The sequence below is a fragment of the Dipodomys spectabilis genome, unplaced genomic scaffold (assembly GCF_019054845.1).
Source record: "Dipodomys spectabilis isolate Male_0828 unplaced genomic scaffold, ASM1905484v1 ptg000019l, whole genome shotgun sequence".
Lineage (NCBI taxonomy): Eukaryota > Metazoa > Chordata > Mammalia > Rodentia > Heteromyidae > Dipodomys > Dipodomys spectabilis.
In genome coordinates, this window is record NW_024870696.1 from 18,188,578 (window position 1) to 18,200,115 (window position 11,538).

The following is an 11,538-nucleotide window of genomic DNA, read 5'->3' on the forward strand; positions in this document are numbered from 1 at the left end:
GCTCCCTGCAGGCTGCCCATTGACAAACTGGAAGAAGCCAGGCTGCCAGCGAGCTCTATGCCAAACCAAACAAACCTAAACACGTTCATGCTTTGAAAATCCAGTCTCCGAACAGAGCTGTAGATTAAGGGACAAAGGGTCATTATACAATCTTTTCAAAGAGCTCTTTTTAAAGCACCGGTAGGAAAAAAAAAAAAAAAAAAAAGTGTAGGAGCTACTCTTTATCCTCTTCTCTGGATAAAGAAAAATGCAACCCATGATAACAGTGGATGTACCAAGCTGAGAGGGTTGAAAGTGCTGGATTTGCCAAAGTCCCTAGAGCACAGGTTTTCCTTACTCTGTGTGTGTGTCTCTCTGTCTCTGTGTCTCTGTCTCTGTCTCTGTCTCTCTCTGTGTTTCTCTCTCTCTCTCTCTCTCTCTCTCTCTCTCTCTCTCTCTCTCTCTCTCTCTCTCTGCCCCCACTCAGAATTTTAGGAAAAGATCCAGCTACTTAGCCAGGTTATATGCTTTTCTACTGCTTGATTTCTTATTGCTAAGTTCTTAATCAAATTCTTGAGTTCCATTTCTTTCCTCCAGAGCTGAGGGAAGAGGAACCACTTTCCCCTTCGATTTGCATCTCACTGTCCACTTGGAAAACTTTGAAAAAGAAAACTCTAAAAAAAAAAAAACTAAACTCCTTTCCACTTCAATAGTTCAGCAGGAGGTGGGATCATTTGCCACTTGCTTCAAACTTGTCAAACTGTCAGAAGGGTCTTGGGGAGCTCGGAAGCCTAGCCTAACCCTTACCTAACATCCTGGGTGGTCCACTTCCATCCAGGTAACATGGATGAAATGGGGAAAGAGGACTGAGTCATGGGCTGGCTTCCGGGCTGTGCCTGTAACCTCTAGCTAGTCTGCAGGGGAGCTGTATTCCTGAAGCTCTTTCACCAATTGCTTCCCCAAACCTTTGCATCTTTCATAAACCACCCCTCACACATATGATAAAGTTTCCCTCAATGGCAGTGGAGCATTTTGAAAGCTATCAGACCAAATAAGAACTCAAAGACCAAATGAAAACTTCCAGAAGCTGTACAGGGTCAGCAGCGCTGCTGGGCTTTAAGATGATGTGTTGGTGTGGGTTCAGTTCCAACTGGGAAAAAAAAAATGGTTCCAGTTTGTTCTAATTTTATCCAAATCAGATTTGTGCAAGCCAGTGTCTGTGTTCTCCAAACCCTGAAAAACAGAAAGAAGGAAGAATTATATAAATGAAGCAATGGATCCTTATAGAGTAAAAGTAGGCTTTCTATAGCTTATCCTCCAGCACAAATATAAACCAGGCAAAAGAAGCATAATGAAGATAGCAGCACCCGATCCTTAAGTTCTAGCCTGCCCCAAAGCTGCATTCAATCCACATGGGGAAATAGGCAGACACCGAGGCCTTTGCACACCGCAGACACTGGGGGCTTCTTTGCTTGCTCAACTAATCCTGCCTGGATCTCACATTTTCTTCACCAGCATTTACAGCCTGATCTGACATCTCCAGCATTTCTGATTTCTTTTTCAAGGCCACTCCTTGTCTGAACCATGACTTCATTGCACCTGCAGAACTTCATTGTCCAAATGTCCTTGGCACAAACCATCTCTGGACACTATCACATTTTCTCCAAACAGGAAACCCTCTCTTTCCCCATGCTCAATAATGCTGGGTATCCAAATAACAATGCTATTACTCAGACAAACTCAGTCTCCTCTATTAACTTAATAAAACACAGTCCCATTGCCTGGGACTGTGCGGCTGGTCTAATGCTAAATTAGGAGGATCGTTATCTCTCTGTCACTGTGTTAACAACCTCCAAGGAAATCTTACATTGGTCTTTAACATCCTGTCATTTAACACTGGTCTGATCCACCCTGACTCTGGGCACACACGGGAAGCGCACCTTCGGAGACAAAGGGAACTAGAGATGGTCTAACTCCATCCATTCGTTTCATGCTCAAGTAAACCTAGGCCAAGATAGGTTAGGCAGCTTGCCCAAATAACAGAGCTGAGGTCAGGTCTGGCAGAGAATTTTTAAGATTTGTCCTTTCTTAAGCAAAGATTGAGGAAAATAGTACTCACTGTCTACCAGATCCTACTAAAGGCTTGGCACATTATTACTATATTCAATCCTCCCGACAATCTTGAGTGAACTGAACCCTTTCATAGACCTAGACATCAGACATAAGAAGGTTAAGTGGTAAGTCCCCAAGGCCTCTACTAAGGAGAGCTGCAATCTGAACCTCTTTGTGCAACCTGAGGCCTTTGAGTTTTCTACTTCATGAGGCCATTGTTTTACATTTATTTAGCCAGGTGGCCACCATCTTGTATTTGGCTACTATGCTTGAAACAGGACTCACAGTGCTCCTCTGTCTCCCTTCATTTTCTCAAGAGCTTTTGCTTTGCTTTTGCCACTATTCCAGGGATCCTGAGCCCCAATGGGGAGTTCATTCTGGAAGCTTTCTCCTTTCTTTTTAAATTTGGGGAGTGGCAGAGAGGAACCCCAGGTTTGGAGGAGAAGACAGGGACTGGGACACAGCTTTTGGGAACATGGTAGCCTCTTTCCCACCCAACACAGGAAGAATGGATATTCCAGAGTCATCCTTCTCCAACTAGAGCAGGAGCTATGCCAGGGGGTATAGAAGCAAGGAAGCTCAGAATAAATGTGGTACATATTCTGGAGCAGTCATTTCACTATAATGTTTGGGGAGAAAAAGTTATGTTATGGATGTATTCAAACTACTACAAATAGTAGGTAGCACAAGGATCTCCTGAATTTCTAGGCTAAGATATACAGACTACACAAACATTTGGGCTAGTCCTTTCCAAACTCCCAGAGATACAGATACTTCCAGAGTTCTCTGCAGGAGCACATCAGAGAAATGTTTGAGCAAAGAAAGCAGAAGAAAAGAGAAGAGAAATCCACTTTATTTGTTCCCTAGCTTCTTCCTCCGACTCCTTCCCCACCTGCTGTCCCCCCATAGCTGAGGGGGGGGACTTCAAACTCTGCACACTTCGGCCACCTTGAAGAATGTAGGAAGAAATCAATATCGTGGTGGCTTCAGATGCTAGGTCATAACTTCTCAAATGAACCCTTCTCTGTTAGTTGAGCAGTGTCAAGATGAAAAAGGGATAAATTGTCCCATGAGAGATCTCTACTTTGTTGTGACATAGGGCCAGGACAGTAGCAAAAGACATATGTTAAATACAGCACATACTAGGTTCCCATTAAAATGTCAGCTGACAGAGTCCTCCTGGTCTAACCCCTCTGTGCCCTAGAACTAGCACGGGGCTCACAGCTGTAGGGACAGCATCTGTATGAGTCTATTCTTACCACATATTCTTCCTTCCTCCCCCATTGACACACGGCGTCTGAGAATACCCTTACCTGGGGCTTTGGCAGCCGAAACTCGCCCCGGTGTTCTCTAGATTGTTATTTTATGAAATCATAAACGCCAAATCCTCCAGTCCCTCAGAATTTGAGTTTATCGTTTTAACCTTTAACAGCCTTTTCAGGTAAAATAACAAAGACCAATTTACTGACTTTGTAGCTACAATGTACTTGAAAAAACAAAGAGCACTTAACAGAAAATCTGGGGGGCTGGGGCGGGGAAAGACACAAAAGCAAGAAGGAAATGGAGTGCCTGCTCCTCAGGTGACACATGCTGTGATGAGCTAACACAGAATCACACCGAAGAAAGGAGAGGGAAAACCAGCCTGCCCATCCCTTCATGTAGCTCCAAGACTGGAATCTCCTCTGCCTGTTAACCATTGTTAACTAGTATTTTTAGTCCTGGTTGCTTTCAGCTTCTGTATAGTTCCTTTTTTAAAACACATTTTCTATGCGTTAATAAAAGATCCTGATGGAGTGCTGTGTGTTTTCTGAATCCTGTGGGCTATTCTGAAGGCCTTTACGTTTTTATTGTTATTATGAAGGTGATCTGCAGGGGGGTTACAGTTATATAAGTCATGAAATTGACAATTGACCCCTTCTCTTGCTTTCTCCCGGTTTTCCCCTCCCATCCCCACACACAAGGTGTACAGTTTTTCAATGTAGTATCCAGTGAGTACTACTGTTGCCTTTGCCTGAACCTCGGTCCCTCCATTTCTGGGCATGACTTTCTTAATGACTGGTCTGTTTGCGTGTTTTGGGGCACCCTCTCCTGAGCATTTACTAGCCTTCTTCTACCAACCTGTCTCCTCGGCATTATCCCTTTAGACAAGCTCTTCGCATTCCCAATGGCCTTGCTCTCCATGTCCCTCGTCCACCTTGTTCTTGTTCTCTCTCCAGACCCCTAACACTCCTGTATATCTCATAGTCTCGCTCCCTTTCCCTCACCATGCACCATTGAATTCTTCATCTCATCCTTTGCTTTTTACCATCCATCACTGAATGCACCATCTTATTTCTTGCTTTTGCCATCCCCAGTGGGAGGCAGCCTCTGCTGCTCCAGCATCACCCACATGTTGGTCTTGTCTATGCCTATGAGTCCTTGACTCCCCACTGAGATAGTAACTCACAGACGGCCTCCCTGCCTCCTTCCTGCCCTCTCTCTTGGCTCCCTCAACTATGGAGTGTCCAACAGAAGCCTTGTCTGCAAATCTCTAGTGCCACCTATGGATACTGGCTGAGAGTATTTGACAACCCCCAACTTGTTAAGCCTACCACGCCTCTGCTCAGTCAATGCCCTGCACGTGCCAGGCCCCATCACCCTGGTTTGGAGCTGCTCTAACGAATTCTCCGCTAGCCACTCTGATGGTAGTTCTCGTGAACACCTCTTCTCAGACTTAGCCACATGGGAAAACCTACTTGCTTTCTCTCCCAGCTGGTGCAGAAGGTGAGACCAACTTTAACCTCTAGGTTGCATCAGGTAGATTTCAGCAAGGGAATGGTTCCAAGAGGAGAGTCATTTCCAAGGGAAATTTCCATTTGGTTCCATTCCAGAAGCATACAGAGCTTCAAAGTATGGAGAGAACTGAGCCATAGATTGGGCTAAAATCCCATAAACCAAGATGAGCAGTTCCCCCTGCCTTGGGAAGGCCAACACGGCCAGGTGTTACGATGATGGAAACGATCAGAAGAGAATGAAGCAGGAGCAGTCTGAATAAGCATCAGCCTGCAGAAGCAGAGTCAGGAATACTTCCTATTCATCTCTGTTAGCTTCCGGGGGGCACCAAGCAAGGATTGTGAAATGCTCAAAGCCAGAGGAGGACTCTGTTCACGTCCTTTGTTAAATGGAGGAAGAGTAAATCATTTTAAGAAGGGATTGAAGCCTTTCTTTGAAGGGATTGTTTTTCCTGTGTGCCTCTCCCTTGCACCACAAAAACATGGGAAAACTCCCAGTGTCCAGCTCTATGATAATCTACCACCAAAGGTGCTGTGCACAAACAGAACCAACGAGACACTGTCTTACCCCTTTCCTTGGGCCTCAGACCCTTTCTTTCCTTGTTCCTTAGAAAAGAGGTTTCTCTGGGCTGTCAGACAAGGAAGACCCTTGTTGAGAACAGCCACCACATTTCCAGGCACTGTTTTGAAGAAACCACTCTGGATTACATGCATACCAGAGAAGTGACTACCAAAACAGAGATCGTCTCAACTTGAATGTTATCTAGAAAATGGAAACAGATACTAAAGAGATCTCATGGAATTGAGAGGACCTTCAGTAATTAGTGTTTATTCTGAGGGGGCTGGAAGCTAGCATTATGTTCTAACTTAAATGAGTATAAATCACCCATTGCTTAAGACCTCTGGGTGCATTTACAACCATCTGAACACAGATTTAATTATTGCTGTGTTGTGGGAACTAAGAATTGCCAGGGGTAAAATTAAAAGTGGATTATTAAGCAAGAGAAATGTTAGCAGCATTAGTAATCAGTGCAATTTTCCCCATCGTATCTTTTCTCCCACGATGCCCCATTGGCCCTGGAGACCTATGCTGTAGCAGTGGCCAATTTGCCAGTCAACAGTAAGACATTACCACAAAATGATAGCCCTCTTGGCCTGCATCTCTCCTCTGCTGTGACACGTACCATATACCCCATTACCCTGGCTCATAAATCCACACACAAATCCATCTCTGATTCCATTCATCCTTACCACCCACATTCAAAGAGCACCTACTACATACCACACCCAGTGATAGTTCCCGTTAATAGGAAGGTGACTTTAAAGTGCTGCCCTGCAGAAACTTGACATCTCTCTCTCTATTCCCTTATCCTATACTTTTACATGCCAGGAACATTGTTTGGGACTAGTTTGTGTTCAAGTTCTCTGGAGAAACAGAAATTGACACACAAGATTATAGCAGCTGAGTCTTACATTCTGCCAAAGACCCAGGAAAGTCACTAATATGGCTCAGTCCAGCTGTCAAGGGCTAAGAACCAGAGAAGCTGATATTATAAATCCAAGTCCCACAGTAAAATGCCAGTGTCCCAGCTCACCAGGCAGGCAAGAAGTAAGAGGCAAATTCCTCCTTTCTCAGCATTTCTTCTCTATTTCTATCCTCACTGGGATGACACCTTGCCCACCGGGGAAGGCAATGCCCTTTACCCAGCCTGCCAATCCAAATGCCTGTCTCCTCCAGGAACACCCCCCCCCCCACACACACACACAGAGACATAATGCATACTCTGGACATCCCGTGATTGGCAGGTGATAATCTAAACAGGAAAGCCTCCTTTCCGTGGGCTATCCTGCTGATGGGGACATCATACTCTAGAATAAAGATTCTGAAAATGATGGGTCAGTTCTCTTTTGGTCTCTTTCTTCTCCCACCCAATTTTTACCTGACTCTTCCCTCTCCAATCCAGATAGCCCACACATTGAGGAGGAAGGCCCCTTTGCTTCAAAGCTTTTAAAATAGTCTAGGGTAAAATTTCCAACTTATGTTTATGTGTTCCTGAGGAGCTGGAAAGAGATACACAGTGAAAGAGCTCAGTTAATTAGGATGAACGCTGTCATTTCAATATTGACATTTCTTTTTTAAACTCAAACACATTTCAAATGCTTCAAACACTAAGAAAAGTGGCATCCACAAGCTAACAGAACTTTCCCAAAGGACTGATTACTGTAGCATCCTTCTAGAGGGGAGGGGAGGATCCCCAGAGGTCCTGAAACTTTTAGATGTTGATGCCCTTTAATACTTCAAATAGAAATTACTATCATCAGCGATTACCACCAAGCATTTATTCGTAGCTTGTGTGAAATCTTTGGGTCTGTTCTTCACGACAAAACACTGACCTCTTTAAAGGCTGCTGAGAAACAGGTATAAATGACAAGAAATGCTGTTGCAATTAGAAAACTTTAGTATGCTAGCTGTACAGAAAAGGTAAAGATCCACGAGAACCAGTGAAAACCACAAAGTCGTGTATAGATTGTCAGTATTCCAGTATACCTGGCACACTTTTTATGGCTTTCACTCACTCACTTTTTCTGACTTTTCTTCTCCATAAATAAAATTCATGGAGTAATAACCAAAACTTGCATATATCCACAGCTACCCTACACAGATTTGCAACAATGACAACCTAGTTTGTCACTGAAAGGCAACTCGGTAGACCTATGGACAAGGAAGAGCAAGGGATCATTAAAGAAGTCATCGTGAAACTACCTGCTCTCATGACCTATCTCCAGCTCCTCACTTCGACCATTTAAAGATTTTGAGAGACAACCACATCCATTTTTCAGCCTACCCTCTTTTTTTAAATGACCTAAAAGCCAGGCGCTGGTGGCTAACGCCTATAATCCTAGCAACTAAGGAGGCTGAGATCTGAGAATCACAGTTCAAAGCCAGCCCAGGCAAGAAAGTCCATGAGACTCTTATCTCCAATTAAACACACACACACACACACACACACACACAAAAGTAGTGCTGTGGCTCAAAGTGGTAGAGCACTAGCCTTGAGTGAAGGAGCTCAGTGATCACTCCCAGCCCTGAGTTCAAGCCCCACTGCCCACCCCCAAAAAAGACCTGAACCTTAACTCAGTTTTAAATGCTCCTATAAAGCAGAGTTTCAAACCACCAGGGTTACAGACTTTTTTGGTGTGATATATCTTTGTTGAAGAGTTTTGTCCTGAGCACTGCAGAATATTAGCATCATTGTTGGTCTCTAGCCACTAAATTCTGATAGCATCTCCATCTCCCCACCAAGTTTTAACAGCTGAAGATGTCAATGCCTTATGTCCCCTGGGGACAAAATCACCCTCATTCGAAAAACACTGTTGCTGGGTGATTTGCCATAGAATGAAAAATAATTTCATTCTAGACTTCATGGAAACAACATGTTAAAACTCTTCAGCCAGTCCATCTCAGTCCAGAAAACAAAAGGATTCCTCCAATGAAGCATGACATCATTACGGTTTTCTATTAAATTTCTTCTTACACAGTTTATAAATGTTGGAAAAGCATCTGACTGTGTTTGGGTTTGGTTCATTTTCCCCCTGTTTTGGAATTACTCTGGTGTATTTTGAGGGTATGAGATTGGATTACAAACAGGCAATAGAATTTATAAGACGCGCTTACAGAGAAGGACTCTTAACTTACAATGGTTTCACTTGTCATGTCTCTCCAGGAATCAATTAAGTTGCAAATCAAGAGTCACTTGTAAATTAGACCTTTGGCTCTGTTGCTACACCTGGCAGACAAAAATGGATGATAGTGATGTTTGAGATCCTCAAATACCTCACAATCTCCAGTGTCCTGATGGATTTTTAAGAAAGTGAGCAAGGATAAGACTAGCACTGAAGGCAAAATGAAGCGTATTTTTGCTCCAAAATTCTTCCTGAGTGCCAGGTCCAAGATTCTGGACAGGTTTTTCTTAACTGTACAGCTTTTTCTTCACTTTAAGACAAACCATTTCTTAACTTTAAGAGAAGGGAGAAGAGTATGAAAAGAAAAAAGATCATTGTGTTTAATTATGTTGTTTAATTTCTGTGATTTTGAGAATTCCCCAAATTCCCTCCTTTTCTTTAGACAGAGAAAATGTTTGAAGTGATGTAAATCCTTTTAACTTATTTAAGACTTGTTTGATAGTTTATCCTGAAGAACATCTCACGTGCTTCTAAGGTAAGTGAGTATTCTGTTAGTTTGGATTGGAATGTTCTGTAGATGTCTGTTAGGTCTAGTTTGTTTACAATGTCTTTAAGTCTCCTTGGTGTTATTTTGACTGTTCTATCTGTTGTTGAAAATAGGGTACTGGATGGTACAATTAATGCTGTTGAATTGCATATTTCTCCCTGCAATTGTTCTAGTTTTTGATTCATTTATTTTGATTGGTCACTAAAAACATAGATGTTTATAATCATTCTATTTCCTTGCTAGATTGACCTTTTCATCACTCTAAGCTATCTTTATATCTAGAAGCAATTTTGTCTATGAGTGTATCTTGTCTAATATTAGTATAAACTGTAAGGTCCGCTCCTGGATGGTGAGCAGACTCCACCCTCCTCGCAGCAAAGTCTCCACCCAGTACCTGCGTTACCTAGGCAACTGGAACACCTGGAAGAGGTCACATCTGCATCCGCTGAGGTCACATCTGAATTTGATGTGGCCACACCTTTCTCCGCCCATACCCTACATAAGGCCTAGCCCAGGCCCAGACTCTCTCTTTTTTCTCGCTCTGTTCTTTTCTAGCTCTGGCTCTTCTTTTCTAGCTCTCTCTCTGCTCTAGCTCTTCCCTTTGTCTTTCCCAGCCACGTGGAGTGCCAACCTTGCCTGGTCCCAGCAGGTCTACTGGATAAACCTACCCCTTACCCGAATACCACGTGAGTGCTACTGTTCTTACCCCTCTCTCTGCTCTTTTCTAGCTCTTTCCTCTCTTTCCCAGCTCTCTCTCCTTTCCAGGCCTTTCCCAGCCACGTGGAGTGCCAACCTTGCCTGGTCCCAGCAGGTCCACTGAATAAACCTACCCCTTACCTGAAAACCACGTGCGTGCTGGTGCAGTTTTTACTCGGCTACCTCTTTTTAAAAAACCTAACATAAATGGTGCCGTGACTCGGATAAAGGCTTATAGTCAGGAAAGCTGGGATTTCTGTTTTTTTCCTCTTTTTTCTTTTTTTGTTCTTCCCTTTTTGCTCTGAGGAATACCCACAGTTCTGACGGCCTTTTGCGAACCAGTCTGTCTGCTGCAGACACAGCCCATCGACACCATTGCTGGTCTTCACATCCACGTCCACACCACTTCTCTACTCTGGTGAGTGAAACTACTCTACGGCTCTCTGTTACTCAGTCTCTGTCCAGACGTGGCGCCACGCCAGAGAGCTCCTACGGCCTTTAGCTGAAAGGCCGGTCACCTCTGAAGCCGAGGACGCTTGGCTTTGGGGGCTTGGCCATTTCTCTCTAGAGGGCTCTGGGGGAAGTCGGGACGCCGCTTCTGCCTGGTCAGCTCTCCCTCACTCACCAGACTGACTCTACTCATTTAATGGGGTGCTACGAATCACGCCTGAGCCGTGAAACCCCTTTGAAATGTCTCCTGCGCTCCCTGGAAAGCCAGAGAGCCTCATTTTTATGCCATTCTCAGAAGTACAGTTTTTGCTACTGCAATGGTAAATGATCAGAAGTCTGTTTACTTTCGGGCTCTCTTTGCTCTCTCTCTGCCATTCATGTCCAACTTTCCCTATCTCTCCCTTTCTCTTTTCTACATTTTGGCTTATGCCCTGAAGAGTGCGACGCAGGCTGGGTCCCAGGGACCGCCCTCTAGGTTCCCTCTCAAAGGCTAGCCAATGTAGGCTTGATTTATTTGTTCAGGCTTTCTTTGCATTTTTTCAGAAATTCGCCATCTTGAATTCGCCATCTTGGCCACGTGGTGGGTTAAGGGTTTGGCCCCATCTGGCCCTTAACCTTCCACTAAGTTTACTACTCCATCTATTCTAAGGTGCCTTGCTAACAAGTTGCTCTTTTCACAGGCCCTGGTAACAGAGGCCCAACCAGCTGAAATGCTTTGTTAGCAAAGATGTCTAAACGTTGTCGAAATTTTAGGTTTTAAGTTTTGCCTTTTTTGTTTTGTGTTGTGTATTCTACTACTGACTATGTGGTTCTAAAATACTGGGTATATCTGTGCTAAAATTCTCATCACATCTAATGAGTTTCATCATTTCAGAATATTTGTTGGCAATTCTTGATAAGAACCAGGTAAGCTCTACTTATTCTACTTGATCTCCTTGTTGCCTTAATTGGAAATAATAAAGGGCTTTTGTGGCAAAGATTTCAGTTCAAAGCCAGCTCGGGCTAAAAAATCTCTAAGACTCCGCCTCCCAGCTGAACTCTGCAAGTGGTACTATAACTCAAAGTGGTTCAGTGCTAGCCTTGAGCAGAAGTGCTCAGGGACAGTGCCCAGGCCTTGAGTTCAAACCTCCTTAAATAATAGTGGTACTATAACTCAAAGTGGTTCAGTGCTAGCCTTGAGCAGAAGTGCTCAGGGACAGTACCTAGGCCTTGAGTTCAAATCTTGAATACCAACTGGGACAAGCCATCCCAGCAATGAGCACCTAGACTCAGCCAGTCTGGGGAACAAGGGAACATGGA